This window comes from Euprymna scolopes, chromosome 41 (assembly GCF_053919585.1).
Source record: "Euprymna scolopes isolate OS-2025 chromosome 41, ASM5391958v1, whole genome shotgun sequence".
In the NCBI taxonomy this organism is placed as follows: Eukaryota; Metazoa; Mollusca; class Cephalopoda; order Sepiida; family Sepiolidae; genus Euprymna; species Euprymna scolopes.
The window spans coordinates 11,584,403-11,603,134 of NC_136522.1; the positions used below are offsets into that span (position 1 = coordinate 11,584,403).

General features: G+C 32.3%; 1 protein-coding gene and 1 pseudogene across 1 annotated transcript in view; both read right to left on the reverse strand.

Moving 5' to 3' along the window:
- The window catches only part of LOC145266352 (gamma-aminobutyric acid type B receptor subunit 2-like), a 1,041,657-nt gene that overhangs the window by 147,605 nt on the left and 875,320 nt on the right, over positions 1–18,732 (reverse strand). The window lies entirely within an intron of this gene.
- LOC145266855 (5S ribosomal RNA) lies at positions 9,058–9,176 on the reverse strand (annotated as a pseudogene).

The window sequence follows — 18,732 nt, forward strand, 5'->3', positions numbered from 1 at the left end:
GAAACAGATGGCTGCTTGTAGTGACCAAATGTAACTGTTTGCCTTCTAATAAATAACAATATTTTGCTCTTGTTATCGCGCATTATCCAACAACTTCGTTGAGCCCTTACTTTTGAATATCTCAATACTGGATATATATATATATATATATATATATATATATATATATATATAAATTTTTGTGCGTTTGTGTGTGCATGTGCGTTTGTAAATGTGCGCCTGTAAGTGTTTTTTTTTATATGTGCATATATATAATTATATATGCATATGCCTATTTTATGTAAAGCTGCGTGTGCTTGTGCTTACATATACGTGTACATAAACCTTCATATATATATATATATATATCGATAGATACGTACACATAGATGTATTATCAATATATAATTTTTATACTTGTGTATATTGTTTCTCTATATCTGTACGTGCGTGTGTGTTTATATACATATGGATGTATATCCATACAAGATATATATATATATATGTGTAAACTATGAAATTCTAATAGTCAGCCGAAATTTATAAAATTGCCTTTAGTTTCCTTTCAGGTTTCACCAAGTTAGAAATCAGAATGAATATATATATATATATATATATATATATATATATATATATAATAATTTCACGTGTATGCATACATATTTAATCATATATATATTTATGCATGTATAGTTATATAGACGCACACACATAAATATATATACATAACTTTATTAAACATTTCAAAATAACAGAAACATACACTTAATTCACATTAATAGTATTTAACTTAATGCATCTTACATGTGTTTCATTGAATGGCGTGAACCAAACACATTTTTAGAGTATTTTCATTAGTTCATCAAAGAAGTAAATTTACAGTTGTTTCTTGATGCAAAAAGGAGAGATGTAATTTGTATACCCTAGAATATTTCCACATAGTTACACCTAATGATGATTTGTTTAATAAAAAACATGAAACCATTCAAAGTTGTATGCATAGAATGAGATATATGTTAGCGTATTGGAAAACGTTGAGCATAGATAAGGAATTACTCCAATTATAAATAGTCTGATAAGGGATCAAAGTGTGGAATCGGATTTCGGAAGGACTTAACATTAGTGGCGGAGTATAACTTAAATTAATGTAGAATAGTTTTAATAAATAAAAAGACCTTAGGTCATAATTAAACCGTGGCTAGTAACAATGCAGAGAATATATAGATAAAGAAAGGGCGAAGCCTTACATAAAGAAAAAAGGATAGAGTAATTGCGAATGAAATAGATTTATCGGTATTTACAAAATTTTCGGAATGATTTAGATCCTGTTGGTTTTGTAATCTGAAATTACGTGATAAGTATTTTTAGCATGAAATTGGCAATTTTTTTTGATGAACTGACACCGTTCTAATAAAAAATAGGAGCAGTATAATACACACAAAGAATGTACGAAAATGGTTTTCACGAATGTTAAATATATTTATCTTCGGGCAATTTTTGTAATAGATAAGTTACTAGCGAGGGGTACCCGGCGTTGCCCGGGTGTTTTTCGGGGTATGTGAAAAAACCCCGAAAATGTGAAAAAAAAACTAAGCCTTCACGACACGCAGTTGGAAAATAGTAAAGTGTTAAAAAAAACAAAAAACAGGTGCGCGTTTTTGATTGACGTGACGGCCATAGGTATTCAGCTGTAAGCATTTTGTGCGGGACAGTTTTGAATGAGGTGAATAAATCGGTTTGTTTGTTTTTAAAAACCCGCTCCCTGTTTATTAGGAGGAGCGAAAAGAAAGCTACAGTCTGATATTTTCTTGATGAAGTGACACCGTTCTAATAAAAAATAGAAGCAGTATAATACACACAAAAGAATGTACGAAAATGGTTTTCACGAATGTTAAATATATTTATCTTCGGGCAATTTTTGTAATAGATAAGTTGTTTTTAAAATAATATAATAAAATCAACAATAATATAGTAGGTATTTTTAATATAAACAACAACAGTAACAATACTACTACCATAGTTGTTACTGATACTAATTGAAATAAAATAATTTTATAATAAAAAAGTGAATTAAAATACTAAGTATACCTTTAAAATTTTCAGTTAATAATCCAAAGCAATATGGAATCCAGTTACTTAGCAATGGATAATAATATATATTTTTTTAAAGTTGCTTTGCTTTTATTTTAAATCATTTACGTTGAAATATATCGTCGTTTATTTACAATGTTCTCGAAAACTGTAATTTCGTAACATTACACATTTGTAAATCCTCGTAATGACGACAGAATTATATTTTTTTAAATATTTTATTTTTAGAATTCAACGTTTTTTTTTTAATTCAACGAATTATTTCATCCAACGTTTTTTTAATGCATTATCATTCCTGTATTTTATTATCCATATGATAATTAAATAATTGATTATCGCCATTTTAATTTTTATTTAATTAACTACTGATAATACATATTCGTTTACTTAGAACAAAAGCTGCAAATTGGGTACTTTCCTAACATTATAGATTTGATATTTTAGTAGTGATTTTAATTTGGAGTAAAAAAACAATTTATCAATCATTGAAATTAAACAATTGATTTAATAGCATTCAACGAATTATTTCATCCGACGATTTTAGGGCGTGTTATTATTATTATTATTATTATTATTATTATTATTATTATTATTATTATTATTATTTTTTAATGCTTATTTTTTTCACTTCCCAATATTTTAAATACGTAAAATCTAGTAATGTTGATAGCTCAGTAAGAATTCAAATATGGCGTTGAGAATGGACCTATTCCACTCGTGGTCTGCAAACTAAACTTCTATCTATCTCCTGCATGTCTTCAGTGTTTTATGTACAACAGAGTATGTTTTTACCGTTTTTACTGGATTCCCGATTTTTATGGCTTTTTTTTTTAACTTTTCCAGTTTTAAATCACCTTTCATTTTTGAACCAAGAAAAAAATGTACATTTTCTTCTTTGATGAACTTATGCAAAGTCTCTGAGGATTTGTCTGGCTTATGCCATTCAATGAAACACGTGTAAAAGGCAGTAATCTAAACAATATGAATGTGAATTAAGTGTATATTCCTAGGATTTTGAAATGCTATATATGCTCTGAAAGTGTAAATCCATTTTCATTGATCTTAATAAACCGTTGCAATTTTAAGATAGCATTATTGAATATATATATATATATATATATATATATATATATATATATATATAATGGACGCTCCTAAAGTAATGCCTTCTATTTTTTCAAGCCGAAGACATTATGGAAGATTGAAAATTGCACTGTTATCATTACTGAACTCATGAATTCATAACTTGAGAAAATTCTCTCTCTGTTGTAGATATTTATAGTGTGAGACTTTGAAAGACCGCCTTTCAGATATTTTAGATATTCATAGCGTGAGACTCTGAAAGACAGCAGCAGTAAATTCATTCATTCAAGGGTATATATATATATATATATATATATATATATATATATATATATATATATATATATACATGTGTGTGTGTAATTATATATATATGTGCATATAATATGCATAGATGTATGTATGAAACTTAATATATATGTATATTTGTACACACACACACACACACACACATATATATATATATATATATATATAAAACATAGGAGGCATTTTTTAAAGAAATGCCTTCTATGTTTTAACATAAAGCACTGAAGAGCTCAAAGACGGGAGTGATACTATAAAAACGGGCGATCTTTTATAATTATATTTTTTCACATAGTCACAACTGTTTTCAATGTACTTTCGCAAGTGATGAAACATGCCTTGGTCGTAAAAGTTTGAAACAAGCTTTGTTCCTCTCAGATATGTGCCCTCTCTGAAATCGACGAAGCTACCTCCCAACTGTGCTGACATATAGTGAATTGGCATTGTAAACTTTCAACAGGCACCGGTGAATGTTGACCGGATCAATTTTCAATTTTATCTGCATGAAGGAATTCAACGACGACGTCAATGACAGGATGCTTTGTTAGCGTCTCGCACCGTCAACATCTGCAACATAAAGATGAAATTTTCAAGTCATGGATGCATAAGTTCAGTCATTATAGCAACGCAGTTTGCAATCCGCTCTGGTCTATTGGGCCGTAATAAAATAACAGTTAGTAGATAGGTTCGTCGATTTCAGAGTAGCGACATAGGTGTGAGAGACAAAGCGTGCTTCGGACTTTCTTAGAGTCTCACGCCGTTAATATCTGCAAGGGAGAGATGAAACTTTCAGGCTATGAATGCATAAGTGAATAATATCATTTACTAATATCATAACAATGTAATTTGTAATTCCCTCTAATCTATTCGGCGGAATAAAATAGGAGCAATTTTCTTTTGGAATGTCCTTCGTATGTATATTTATAGATTTAAAATGACATAAAATTCCTTGAAAAATGCACGCGGGTCACGAAACATTGCACTGGTTTGAATGTTGGTATTAAATATGCATCGCGCATGCGCAGTGTCTGCCGTAAATATTAATTTCATTTTAATTTTTGTTTCAAAGCTTTTCAGGCGGACTTTTGTTCCTGGGAACTGGATGAACAGCACTTCGAATTTGTGGTGTATTTATTTAATATTAATGTTATTGATACAAATATTTTAGCTACATATGTGCACGCATGTGAATAAACGGTTTCGTGTAAAACCTTGAGTCACCTCTTGGATTGCAGCTTCATTTTAAAGACCTTGATGAATATATGCAGTGAATATGTTTACATTAACGAATGTGTGTGTGTGTGTGTGTGAATGTAAGTGGCAGAACCCCTATCATTACCCCCTAGCTTTCTTTCCCTATTGCTTTTCGATATTGACTGTACATCTCTTATCGTTTATTCAATATAGAGATTACATCGATTAAAAGTACAGGAAATGTATGCTCTTTATACCTCGGTATTTCGAAGCCTAATGCTTCTCATCAGAACATGAGGAGAATGTGTTAGGTAACATATTAGGAATGTAACGTCTAGCGATAACTACATTAGGAACGAAATAATGGGGTGTCTAATGTAGAGAGTAAACAGTATAAATGCGGAGGGAGTAAACGTTTTTTTTTTTACACAGAAGTTACCAATTATCAAGGCCCGGAAACCACTCAAGATTAAAAGTTAATGGTTATACATTAGTCAATGTGATTATAACGTAGTAAACATAAGTAGTGGGAATTTTGTAAATTGGATTACTTAGGGGGACGGTTTATCAAGAACTTGTTTACGTTGGACTTGAAGACAATCAGATTGTAATCAGCTGGAAAGCAGGCATTCGGAAGAGAGTTCCACAGGCGTGCAGTTCTAAGAAAGAAACTTTGTTCATAGAATGTACATTTAGGTTTAGGCACAGATAAAGAGTGTGGGAAATTATTGACCGTTGCTTTTGCTAGACGAGTGTTTTCGTGAAAGTTTAGCGATGGGGGATCATAGATTGGAGCTCATATGAGTACTTGCCATGAAAATAACGATAAAGCAGAGAGAGACTCGCAACGTCTCTTCTGTGGGAAACAGGTTGCAGGGAAGAGAAAATCGCATCCCCCACTAAGCTACGAAGTCTATTTTGAACTTTGTCAAGGCAGGATAAGCTGCTTCTAGCAGCTCCTGCCCAGATGTGGCAACCATACTCCATAGTTAGCCGTTCCTGGCTTTTATATAGGTAGAGAATTGCATCAGGAATGAGATATCTACTGGAGCGATAGAAGGATCCCATTATTTTCCCAGCGCCCTTCGCGATGGATTTGATATACGTGTCCCATTTCAGATCGGGAGTAAAGGTCAAACCCACAAGCTTGTCAAAACATGAAGCCTCCCCAAGACGAGAGCCATTCATTTCAATTGATGCCAGATGGGAGTTAGAACGTTGATGATGTAAAGATAGAAGCTTGGTTTTAGATGCATTAAAAGATCAGAGAGAACTTATAAGGAAAGTGATAATTTGTTTGATACTACCCGTGTACTGCTATGCTCTTTCCCTCATATACTGACTTCACTTCCGTTCTATATTTAAAATTAAACTCTCCTCATACCCTCTAATTCCTAAGAGCCTCTAATATTATATCCCATCGCTTTCTTTTCCTGTCATTTCTAGATGTTAAATGCATATCTCCGCGTATGATACGCGTACTGAACATAACCTACCATGGCAAACCTTCAAACTACATGTATAGGAATTGAAATTTCCAGGCTAGCTTGATTATTGCCCTTTAACTCTGATAACCAGAGAGCGAGACAGCCACGTCACTTTCTTGTTCTGTATATTTATATCTATTTTTAATGAACCCTCATCAAATCAAGATCTGACTCCTGGTTGGCATGGCCACCCAATCAACCCTCCTGACTACCTCGTCAACCTATCAACAAATACTAACCATAAGTAACGTTGCTTTCTTTCTAATGAACTCTTACTATCTATCTCTATCTTTATTCTTTCTTTTTATGTAAATGAATCTACATTCTGTCACTATCAAATATCGGCATGTTTCGTCTCTTCCTTTGCGTCTCCATCATTCTACCATTTTGGGTCTCATTTAGCTAGTTCTATAGTTAAAGCACTGCACATATCTCCACAACAAGATGGACTAGTTTATCTTCACAGTGCTTCTTCGTTTTAGCATTATCTAGTCTGATCCGAGCAATACTCAACAGAGACACTTAAGAACTAAGCCGCCGATTTTGGTCGGATGATTTTGAAGGCAATTAATAATTTATTTGAAAAACTCTGATTTATATTAGGCGCATTTTAATTTGATCAACATTTGAATATGTTTAATTAACAGTTTATATATATATATATCGATATATATATATATATATATATATATATATATATATCGATATATATATAAGATTTTGTGAACCGTGCTTGCATCTTTTCTCCAACGATCGTGTGATTCAATCCTTAAAAAATGATTAATTAGGTGTGACTCTAAGGTTAAGGACTGATGGTGGAAAGTTGTATGTTGTAGTTTCGATTCTAGCTTAGTGCACTGAAGTCATATATATATATATATATATATATATATATATATATATATATGAATTCATTAATTAAAATATCATATTTAAGCGTATCTTACGATCAGGCAGCGCCGGGCGATCTGCTAATGTCTCTCTCTCATATATATATATATATATATATATATATATATATATATATATATGTGTGTGTGTGTGTGTGTGTGTGTGTGTGTGTGTGCGTGTGTGTGTGTGGTAGGATCCTCATAATTAGAGTACGTGAAGTGTCAACCAGGATCCTCATATAAATGTTTGGTACTGTAAAGAGAGACTCAGAGAGACAACGAGATCGAGAGTCGACGACTAACCAGCCACCACCATTTCCAAGGACGGTTTCCCCATGACTATATCAATAGACTCTGTGTAAATATTGTATATACTTTCTTGCTCTCAATATATTTGTTCTATTTTACTTTTGCGTTGTAGGTATTTATTTCCATGTATTCAGTAGAGTTTCAGCAATGTTTATATATATCTAAAATCCTGTCACCATATATATATATATATATATATATATATATATATATATATATATATATATGGTGACAGCATTTTATAGGCTTTTTTCTCAGTTATATTAATAAAATTCTTTAGTATAACTATAACATTAAACTGTTTACCTACTTCTGACTTTCCCAATATATATATATATATATATATATATATATATATATATATATATATATATATATATATATATATATAAGTGCTTGTGTTTGTGTATGTAAGTTTTTTTTAGTTTTTTTAAATATTAAGTTGTCGTCATTACAAAAAACGATTCATACTTACTGCGTGCTATTTTTTTGTATATAATGACAGTCGGTGCTAGAGAAACACGTAAACAATGCAGCTGTCAATTCTAATATATAAGTTTCATTTTTTTTCCAGCAAGTGATTTCATAGTCACGCAGTATGTACACATCTACAGAGAGTGTTAAGGTAAATACGATTGTTGAAAACAGAATCGAACGCGCTGATGCGGATGGAATTGCTCTTGTTTGCAGAATGATGCTGGCATCGCAAGGGTTTAGGTGTGATGCGCTGGGGCCACTTATATGAAATCATACCCGCATGCATATATGTACACACACACACACACACACACACACATACACACATATATGTCTGCATGTAAATATATGTAAATATATGTATATATATGCATATATGTATGTATATATATATTTATATACATACATACGTATTTACATATTCAGATAGACGTGGTTAAAAACAACAGGAAGATGCTGTTTAGTTACACCTTTTTATTTTTTTCAATTTTTCTTATTATCTTTTTTGTATATACATCAAACGTATGGATGTATGGTCCAAGCATTTTTTCTTCTCGAAGAGTTCGCAGTTTTAACTTTGCGTAAAATCGTCTTCATACCGTCAGGGATATTTGTTAGTTTCGAGAAGGAATTACGGGAAAATTTATTTAAATAGTAGTAAATGGGGTGCGAGTGAGGTTACTGACAGCGGTGGGAGCATTGGTGTGGTCGGGAAAAGTGAGGAGTGCGTGCCTGTTCTAGGGTCAGTGGCAGAAACAGGTGGGTGTGTTGGGAGGGGTAGGAGTTATGCGAAGCATTAAATATTTGTGTGCATTGGTACTATTCTGAAATCTGACCTGATTTAGACTACGTATTTGCGACTGATATAAATAGCTTCAAGGATTTTAAGTTTTTTTTTATTCGTTCCGTGGTGTAGTATTCTGGTGTTGTTTACTAGAATTTCTCTTAAATTTGAGGGGAGCAGTGATGTCTTTTTATGCAAATGTTGGAAGATGGCACTGGATTATACATTATAGCCGGTGAAGTGGCGTGATAATATCGTAGTCGTATGTCCGACATAACAATTAACTTCGGGGGTCGGACGAGAACCGATGTTTTCAACGTGATATGGCCGTAAGCGAAGACGTGCGATAATTTTAATCATTAGAATTTCACTATTTATTTGCTAAATTTATTTATTTTATTAGACCTGTTTCTTAAAAATGGATACAATGAGGAGATTTTTCAAAAATTCAAAGAAATACTTACAGCACCTGATATTCCTAAGCGGTCACCCATATAAGTACTGACAAGGCTCTACGTTGCTTAATTTCGGGGGTCGGACGAGAACCGGTGTTTTCAACGTGATATGACCGTAACCGAAGACGTGCAATAATTTAAACTAATAGAATTTCACTATGTATTTACTAATTTTGTTAGACGTTTTTCATGAGATCATAGTTTCGTTTGAAAACGGAAACAATGCGGAGATTTTTTCAAAAAAGCAAAAGAAATAATTTCAGCGACTGGCATTCCCAAGCGGTCACCCATCTAAGTACTGACCAGTTTCTACGTTACTTAACTTCGGGGATCAGACGAGAACCTTTTTGTCAATGAGATATGGCCGTTAGTGAAGACGTGCGATAATTTAAACTATTAGAATTACACTATGTATGTACTAAGTTTATGAGACTTTTCATGAAATCATAGTATTTCGCTTATATAATCAGAGGTGTGCACATACACACATTTCAGTTAGACTTTTATCTACATTCTTGTGCCTTATAAAAATGAACTGAACTGTAATTATCACCGAACACAAAAGAAAGTGTGTATCCCAGGTCGGGGAATTAGAATTGTGTAACGCAAAATAAAGGCGTGCTATTTTCGGAGACACATTCTCCTACAGGGCATTTAAAAGCGTACACTACATTTCTAGTTTTGAGTAAACCGTCGTCGGATGTAGAGTTATTGTTTATTAATAATTGACTTGTTCTTAATTTTGTGTAATGTAATAATGTCCATCAGCATGTATCCCTCGCCGACTAACATGTCAACTATCTTCCCCGAATAGCTCCATTTATCAACACTTCACAGCACACAACATCTCCAATACCGAATTTAGCGGCATACTATTTACAAACACCGCCGTTTTAGCCGTCTCATACTGTAATCTATACCTCTCAATTATTGAAACCCTACTAATAAGCATAAAAAACAACAACAACCATCAACCAGGCTCAATACGAAAGGGGAAGGCACGCTTAAGTGCTTTTTAGTATTTTAAGTATTTTAACAATTTTAATCGTCTTTTCATTAAATTCACTAACGCTATTTTAAAAAAAAAAATATTTTTATCATTCGCTTGAGGACGACTTATTGAAGTCGAAAACGTTCGCTAATACGGAAATTTGTTTTCACACTCAAACTAAATGTTCGAACACTGGCCGGGCAAAAATAAAAAAAAATGGATTCTAAGAGAAATAAGGAAGAATTGTCCTTGCTCTTCAATATACACTGCTGATCAAAAATTTAAGACCACTTAAAAATCTTTTTTAAAAAAACTTTTTTGAGAATAGATTTAAAACTCTTCTGACTTAAGTTTACCAATACTACAATCTAAAACGTTATGCGAAAAAAGCCACATTCCAAGGATTTATTTTTAAAATTTACATTTTTATTAAATTAGGCTTTTTAGATATGATCACAATTATAAGACCAGAGATAAAAATTCTATTAAATTGTACAAAAAGTGTATGAAAAGTGTATGAAAACATTCGACAATCAAACTTAATAATGAGTTCTACCTCAACTGCTTTTGATGACTTCAAAAATTCTTTGGGGCATGCAAGAAATAAGGGATTCCATTAAGGTGCGGGGAATCCTGCTCCAGTTTCTGAAGATGGCTTCACGAAGTCCATTTTTTGTTGAATATTGTGTGCTATTTCGATAAACCTCTCTTGTTATCCATCCCCAATCATTTTCAATTGGGTTCAAGTCCGGTGAGCATGCAGGATGTCCCAAGAGATGGACTCCATTTTCTTGTAGAAAGCTCAAGTGTGGATTGCAGCATTATCCTGTTGGAATAACCATCCATCCCCACACAAACGATGACCCTCCATCATCAAAGATGCTTTTTGTAGCATACTAACATAGCCAGCAGCAGTATGATGACTCTGCACCACCTGGAGCTCCATCATCCCTCTGTAAGAAAAGGCACTCCATACCATTACGGACCCTCCACCATTCTGACGTGTGGAAAAAATTTCAAGGGGCATGTTTTTGTCATGCCAATATCGCTGGAAGCCATTAGAACAATCTAAATTGAATTTTTTTCTCATCAGAAAACAGGACTTTCTTCCACTTCTCAACGTCCCAGGTTTGGTATTCACGACCAAATCTTAAGCGATCCACTTTGTGACGTGGAAGCAATCGAGGAATTTGTTTATGATTTTTATTTACCATGCCTCTTTATTGTAAGTGTCGTCTGATGGTTATTGGACTAGAATCAGCATCTGTAACCGCCTTAATTTGACTAGAAGAAAGTCCTCTCATTCATAACAACTCGTCTGATTCTCTTACTCAATGCAGGAGAAATTTTGGGGGAACTACCAAAGGATTTTGCTTCTCCATAAGTCTCAGTGTTCTTTAGAAAGTTGCAAATATCAATTTTACTGCGATTTACCTTAGCTGCTATCGGTCGCTGTGACAAACCTTGCTCATGGAATCCTAGAATTCGAGAGCGCTCAACTTCGGTTAATTTTCTTGCTTTAGGCATGGTAACACCTTTACACAGTGATTGCTAATCTCTAACTGAACTAAAAACATTAAAATTACCATAACTCTAAAATTTTATACCGTTGGTCATATAATTTTGATCATGTGTAAAAAGCCTAATTTAATAAAAATGCAAATTTTTAAATAAAATTTTTGGAATGTATCTTTTTGTTTCCATAAACTTTTAGATTGTAATATTAGTAACCTTAAGTCAGAAGAGTTTAAAATCTATCCTAAAAAAGCTTTCTTTTTAAAGATTTTTAAGTGGTCTTAAATTTTTGATCAGCATTGTGTATATATATATATATATATATATATATATATATATATATATATATATATGCGTGTGTGTGTATATATATGCATGTAATATACACATATACATACATGTAATACACTCTTTTAAATATACATTTTTTTCTCTCGTTGGAACTACACAACCATCACTTTAAATATATATATATATATATATATATTTATATATATATATATATATATATATATATATATATATATATATATATATATATATATATATATACTAGCTGGTCGCCCAGTATGGCTTGGTCGTTAAATACGCTTAAATTTGATATTTTAATTAATGCAGAATTCGTATTTATTATTATTATTATATTATATTGAACCCAATATATAGTAATGATTTAAAAGAAAAAAATGACTCGTGCGTCACCACCGAGAATCGAGACCAAAACGTTTAGCTTACGATTTACTTTTTCCTTTGGCGTTAATGACTGAGCTATGAAGATATGTTTGCTACAAGACTAAAAATTAAAACATGAATCAATCGCTATTACGTTACGCATGCATATTCGTAATGCCGTTGTTAGACCTTCATCTGTCAAATTCCATTTTTATAATTTTCACTTTTGAACCTATTTTCCACGGCTAAGACCGAAATATAAAGTTTTGCATAGGTTCGTATACCCTATATAGTAAATTTCATGTGTCTAGACAAAAAGCTAATAGAGGAGTTTGGTAGAGAAAATTTTTAAAAACAAATACATATATACGCATACATAAATAGATGTAGAAAGAGGTTTGTGTTTACTATAACCTTTTTACACAAATATTACGCAAGTGTACATCATGTAGAATATCTGCATGAATATAATTACATGTAATAGTTAACTAAAGATGATCACCCCATAAGAAAACCGAAAAAACTTATAAGAAATTAATTCAAGTAAATGTTTTTTTTTGTTTTTTTACACAGTGATCACCACTTATCAAGGCCCGGAAGCCACTCAGGGATAAGGGTTATTGCAAGTACATTACGTTAATGTGGAGATTTGATGAAGTGTTTACTTAAGGTGGCGGTTCATTAGGAATTTGTTAACATTGGACTTAAAGACATACAAGTTGTAGTCCGGTGGGAAGCAGGCAGACGGAACAGAGTTCCACAGGCGTGCAGTTCTAAGAAAGAAGCCTTGTTCATGGAATCCGCGTTTTGATTTAGGCACAGATATAGAGTGGGGGAAGTTTTTCACAGTGGATTCAGCTAGACGGGTGTTTTTCGTGAAAGATTGGCGAGGGGGGACCAGAGATTGGAGTTCAGAGGAGCACCTGCCATGGAAATAACGATAAAACAAGGATAGGCTCGCAACGTCTCTTCTGTGGGAGAGAGGTTGCAGGGTAGAGAAAAGGGCATCCCCCACTAAGTCACGAAGTCTATTTTGTACTCTGTCAAGGCAGGATAGGCTGTTTTAGCAGCTCCTGCCCAGATATGGTAACAGTATTCCATCCTTGGACGTACTTGGCTTTTATATAGATAGAGAATTGCATCAGTAGTGAGATATCTTCTGGAGCGGTAGAAGGATCCCACCATCTTTCCAGCGACCTTGGCAACAGACTTGATGTTTAAAAGAATATGCAAATTAGCTAGATCTTTTGCAGATGAATGCAATTCCACGACCCATGTATAACAAAGTTGTATTCTTTTTTTTTAATAAATAGGAACAAGGGTTTTTAATATGAATATCAATGCAGAAGACTCACCCAAATTTATTGTATATATATATATATATATATATATATATATATATATATATATGTGTGTGTGTGTGTGTGTGTGTGTGTGTTGCACCGGTCTTCCTTGAACAGAGGAATTTACACCGATTAGCACTATAAATAGCGCTAGTAATCCAACACCGGCGAGAGAGATGCGACTGCACTTCAACTGCTAGTCGCTTTTCTATCTTTGTACATTATTGTTAATACACTTGTTCCTTAATCGAACCTCGACTTTATTGTTCATATTTTCACTGTTGTTCCACGACACAACAATATATAATGAAATAAGAATTACAGTTTACTAAAATAACCCAAGATTGCAAAACTAAAGTATATTATAAATATTGAAAAAGTAATATTTGATTCTCTCCAAATCAGCACAGCCTTGACAGTCGTTTTAAATTCTTTTTTCTACGCGCATCTTCCTTTTAATAATATTACTTTTCCCCTTTTCCTTGCCCCCATTTGTTAATTATCCCACGGAGTTCTGCCTTTTGGATTACTGTGGACCATCTTCCAATTACGCGATTCCCTTGGATTTTACTTGTGGAAATGGAAACTTAACCAACTTTTTTGGATTTTACCGTTATTGGATATTTTACCCTTCGCCAGATTATCCATTCACGTGAAATCACCTTTTCCTTCACCCTATTCCCTCTCCTTCACTATTTCTTATCAAGTAAGATCTATGACTTACTTGTAGTTTCATCAAATACTTTTGCAAGCAAAATCCGATCCCGCATTTTGCTAAATCCTACCCTCTGATGAGAAGAAAAGTATTTCTTCTAAACTCCGCGGAGTAAGGGTTATCCACTTATTTTGTGCTTCCTTTTTAAAATGAAATATGTTTTTAACTCTTTTTCAAAGTTTTCTTTAACATGTTTTATTAACTACTTTTTCTAATTATTCCCAACAAGCATTTAGGTAAAAATGCACTTTCATATGAATACTTGAATTCATTCAAGAAAGTATCGCTAACAAAAACAAATAAAAAACATCTATATAAAAACGCGATACATTTAGTAGTCAGGCGAGGCAGCCGCGTGGTAGAGGTTTAGGCTTCTTATCATGGGGTCCCGATTTCGAGTCTCGTTAGATTCAGCCACTCTGATGAGTCGTAGACGACGAAACACGTGTCAGTGGATAATTATATCTTAAAAATAATATAGATGCCGCTCCCCAAGAAAGTATCCCTAACAAAAACAAATAAAAAAACATATATATATATATATATATATGATTAAAGCGTATATATATATTATTTAAGAGTAACAATATCGTTACTTTTACAGCAACAGCAATGTGTAGAGGAGCTTTATATTGCACAAAATTCAAATCTTCAATATTGTCTCAAACACTAATTAGCGAAATTTCGTCTCTTAACGTAGTGAGATATCTCCACACTTGCTATTGTTGTTCGTGAGTGGTTGAATGACCGGCCAGAAATCCTGACAACGACATACGACTTTTTCTCTGGAGTATGCTGAAAGAGCAAAACTACCTGAACAAGCTAAGAAATTTAGAAGAACTTAAAACTCGAATACGTGAAGTTATGACTATGGCTATGACATATTCTTATTGTTTGGACTCTCGAGTATATATCCGACAGAGTCAGACACAGTTAATCAACCGAGAACCACATCACTCTATATAAAAGCGTATGAGATATCAACAGATACACACTCGAGAGTCAAAACAATGAAAAGAATATGCTGTTCTCCTGGCCCTATTTATTACATATGAATAAATAATATAAAATTCTTATTTAGATAGTTCAATAGTGCGATACTAGAGCTTTAAATATTTTTATTAAAAATACTACGTCAAAAGGAGTAGACACGCAAGTATTTATTCATTTCAAAAATGGTGGTATTGCATCGTTGTATACAATGTTTTCAGCCCTGTTGTTGGCATATAAGTTTATAACTGTTTATCACTAATAATTTGCACAAATTAAGCTTCATCAGCGCATAGGAAAAACAATTTTTTAAAAGTTTCAACAAAGTAATTACTAGGGCTATGACAACAACATATTATTTTTATTGTTTTGACAAGATTAATTTATTTGTGATTTAACTCATCTCATTGTTTGGGGATATATCTATATATAAACAACCTTCTCTATGAATTTTATTAGTCAGTCTTTTTTTCATTGTATGTCTGTGTCTAATAAGTAGGGCTATGACAACAGCATATTATTTTTATTGTTTTGACAAGATTAATTTATTTGTGATTTAACTCATCTCATTGTTTCGGGATATATCTATATATAAACAACCTTCTCTATGAATTTTATTAGTCAGTCTTTTTTTCATTGTATGTCTGTGTCTAATAAGTAGGGCTATGGCAACAGCATATTCTTATCATTGTTTTCACTCTCAAGTATATATCCGACACAGTTAGACACTGTTAATCAACTGACAACCACATTACTCTATATAAAAGCATATAAGATATCAAGGGATACACACTCAAGAGTAAAAAGAAAAAAATGAAAAGAATATGCTGTTATGACTACCATTCCGCAAGAGTTTCTTGTAAAATAAGTTGATGTGATTCCTGGTCGACTTAAAAAGCTCGTAACGAATGAAGGCGTTTATACTGAATTTAAAAATCCATGCATTATACTTTCTTGTCATATTCATTAATTTTATAAATTACATTTTAAAAACTAAATTGCATGTATTTTAAAATAGGAAATTACTTAAAAAAAAAACGCTGCAGGACATGATTTTTCTTGAAGCTCCATTTTACCCTGGACATTTATATTTATATTTCGGTTTCCTTACGGATTACTATTGGATTTTCAACAGATCCATTTCGCAGTTTTCCTAACGAAACAGATACTGTCAGGAATTGTATAAGTCAACTGATTCAAAGGAATAAATTATAAGATGGTCAACATCATGAATTTTGGAATATAACTTTTTGTCATTTATTCTTTCTCTCTCTATATATGTATACACTCTAACATAAGCATCTATATGTCGCTAAGCATGCATGAGTAGGTTCCGTTCAACCAGTTACAGGTAACTAGATACTTTCCAAGGCGATATTACATATAATAAACTGAAGTCCGTAATGAAAAATTTTAGAGGAGTTTCCAGCGCATTAAAATTAACAAGTAACCTCACCGACTTTTTGGGGTTTTTTTTTTTTTGTGTGTGTGTGTGTGTGTGTGTGTGTGTTGGAAACATCTGAATTTTGGAATATAACTTTTTGTCATTTATTCTCTATATTGCTCTGTAATCACATTGTGCTTCTTATATAAGGATTGATATATAATAAGAAAATATATTTCTACAGAAATATATATATATATATATATATATATATAAAAGTGAACGTGTCTGTCTGTCTGTGTGTCTGTGTGTCTGTGTACATTTCCCTACGCAATAACTCTGTCAATTTTTAGTCTATAGACTCGAAATTTGAAATACCGGGTACTGAGATTTGGGAAAATCGATGTGACGGGTGTCAGCCAGAAATTTGGCTGTTAAGGGGTCAAATTCCAACGATTTGACCTTTAAGAACTCTACCAAACTCCTCCGACAATTTTGGGTCTATATCCTTGAAATTTTAGATATAGGTTCCGTGGACATGGATCTAACGTAATAACTTGATTTGAGGCCAAAACAATAAATTTTCAGGGGCCATAATAGGGGTCAAAGTTTAAAAAATGACCCCCCTTTTTTTTTTGCTCAGCATACACCTCTAAACACCCGGGCAACGCCGGGCACCCATGCTTGTATATATATATATATATATATATAGCTTGTTTATCATACATTATTTACTCAGCCAATCTCTTTGAATCCCTACAAACTGCCTACAAACTGTTAAATGACTTTTTATGCAAATATAGAAAAATTTCAGGGTTTGTATTACTATACACATAGATTCGGAAAAGTTGTCAAAAAAACAAATATATAACAAATAAATATTATCAAAGGCAAAATAAGTTACTTTCCTACCTAACTATTTTTTAGTGTTTTTATTTAATGTAACATGTTTATTCGACTCGAAAAACACAGTGTTTACCGATGTATTTCAAAACTAATTTGTTGAAAAATGCAAATAGCGACGGAGTCTGTGTTGAATACATAAGTTTGGGAAATTGAGTTAAAACTAAAGAACTGTACAAAATACTGTTAGAAACCAATTCAATGTATGTTACTGTTACATAGGCTGATAGTTATTCGGTGGATTTCTAACAATATTTTGTACAGTATTTTTTTAGTTTTAACTCATTTTCCCAAACTTACGTATTCAAAACAACGTCCGTCGCCATTTGCATTTTTCAAATACATCAGTAAACACTGTATTGTTTTCGAGCCGAGTAAACACTTTATATTAAATAAAAACACTAAAAATTATCCAGTTAGGTAAAAAAGTAACTTATCTTGCTTTTGATAACATTTATTTGTTTGTTGACAACTTTTTCGAATCTATGTGTATAGTAAAACAAACCCAAATTACATATTGTTTTTTTTCCTGTGACTAATAAACCTGCAAAACTTGTTGTATATTTTGAAAACATCCTCCATCTAATGAGAAGGATTGCATTCTTCGAAACTCACGGGAATGAGGGTTGTCTTGTTTTATTTGTATTCCTTGTTGAATAATTAAAATTTTGTATAGCTTCCTTATAGGTTAATAAAGTTTTTTATTTGAAAATTTTAATAAATATTCAATATACAAGATTTATACACACACACACACACACACACACACACACACACACACACACATATATATATTTTTCAAAGTGTTTTTTAACATGTTTAATTAACTGTTTGCTCGTATTATAAGCCATATCTCCTATTTGGTTTTATCGAGCTTTTACATCTGGCTGAGATAACTTTATAAATATTAATTCTTTAATATTTATATTATACTTTTATTTTACCATCTTGGATCATTTTGGTAAATTTAATTGTAATTTTTATTTTATTATATATATATATATATATATATATATATATATACATATAACAAAAAACTATATTCCAAACTTCATGATGTTGACCACCTTATTATTCATTCCTTTAATTCGGTTGGCATTTACAATTCTTGAGAGAGAGTATCTGTTTCGTAGCTCAAAATCAATCACTTAATTATTATATCAA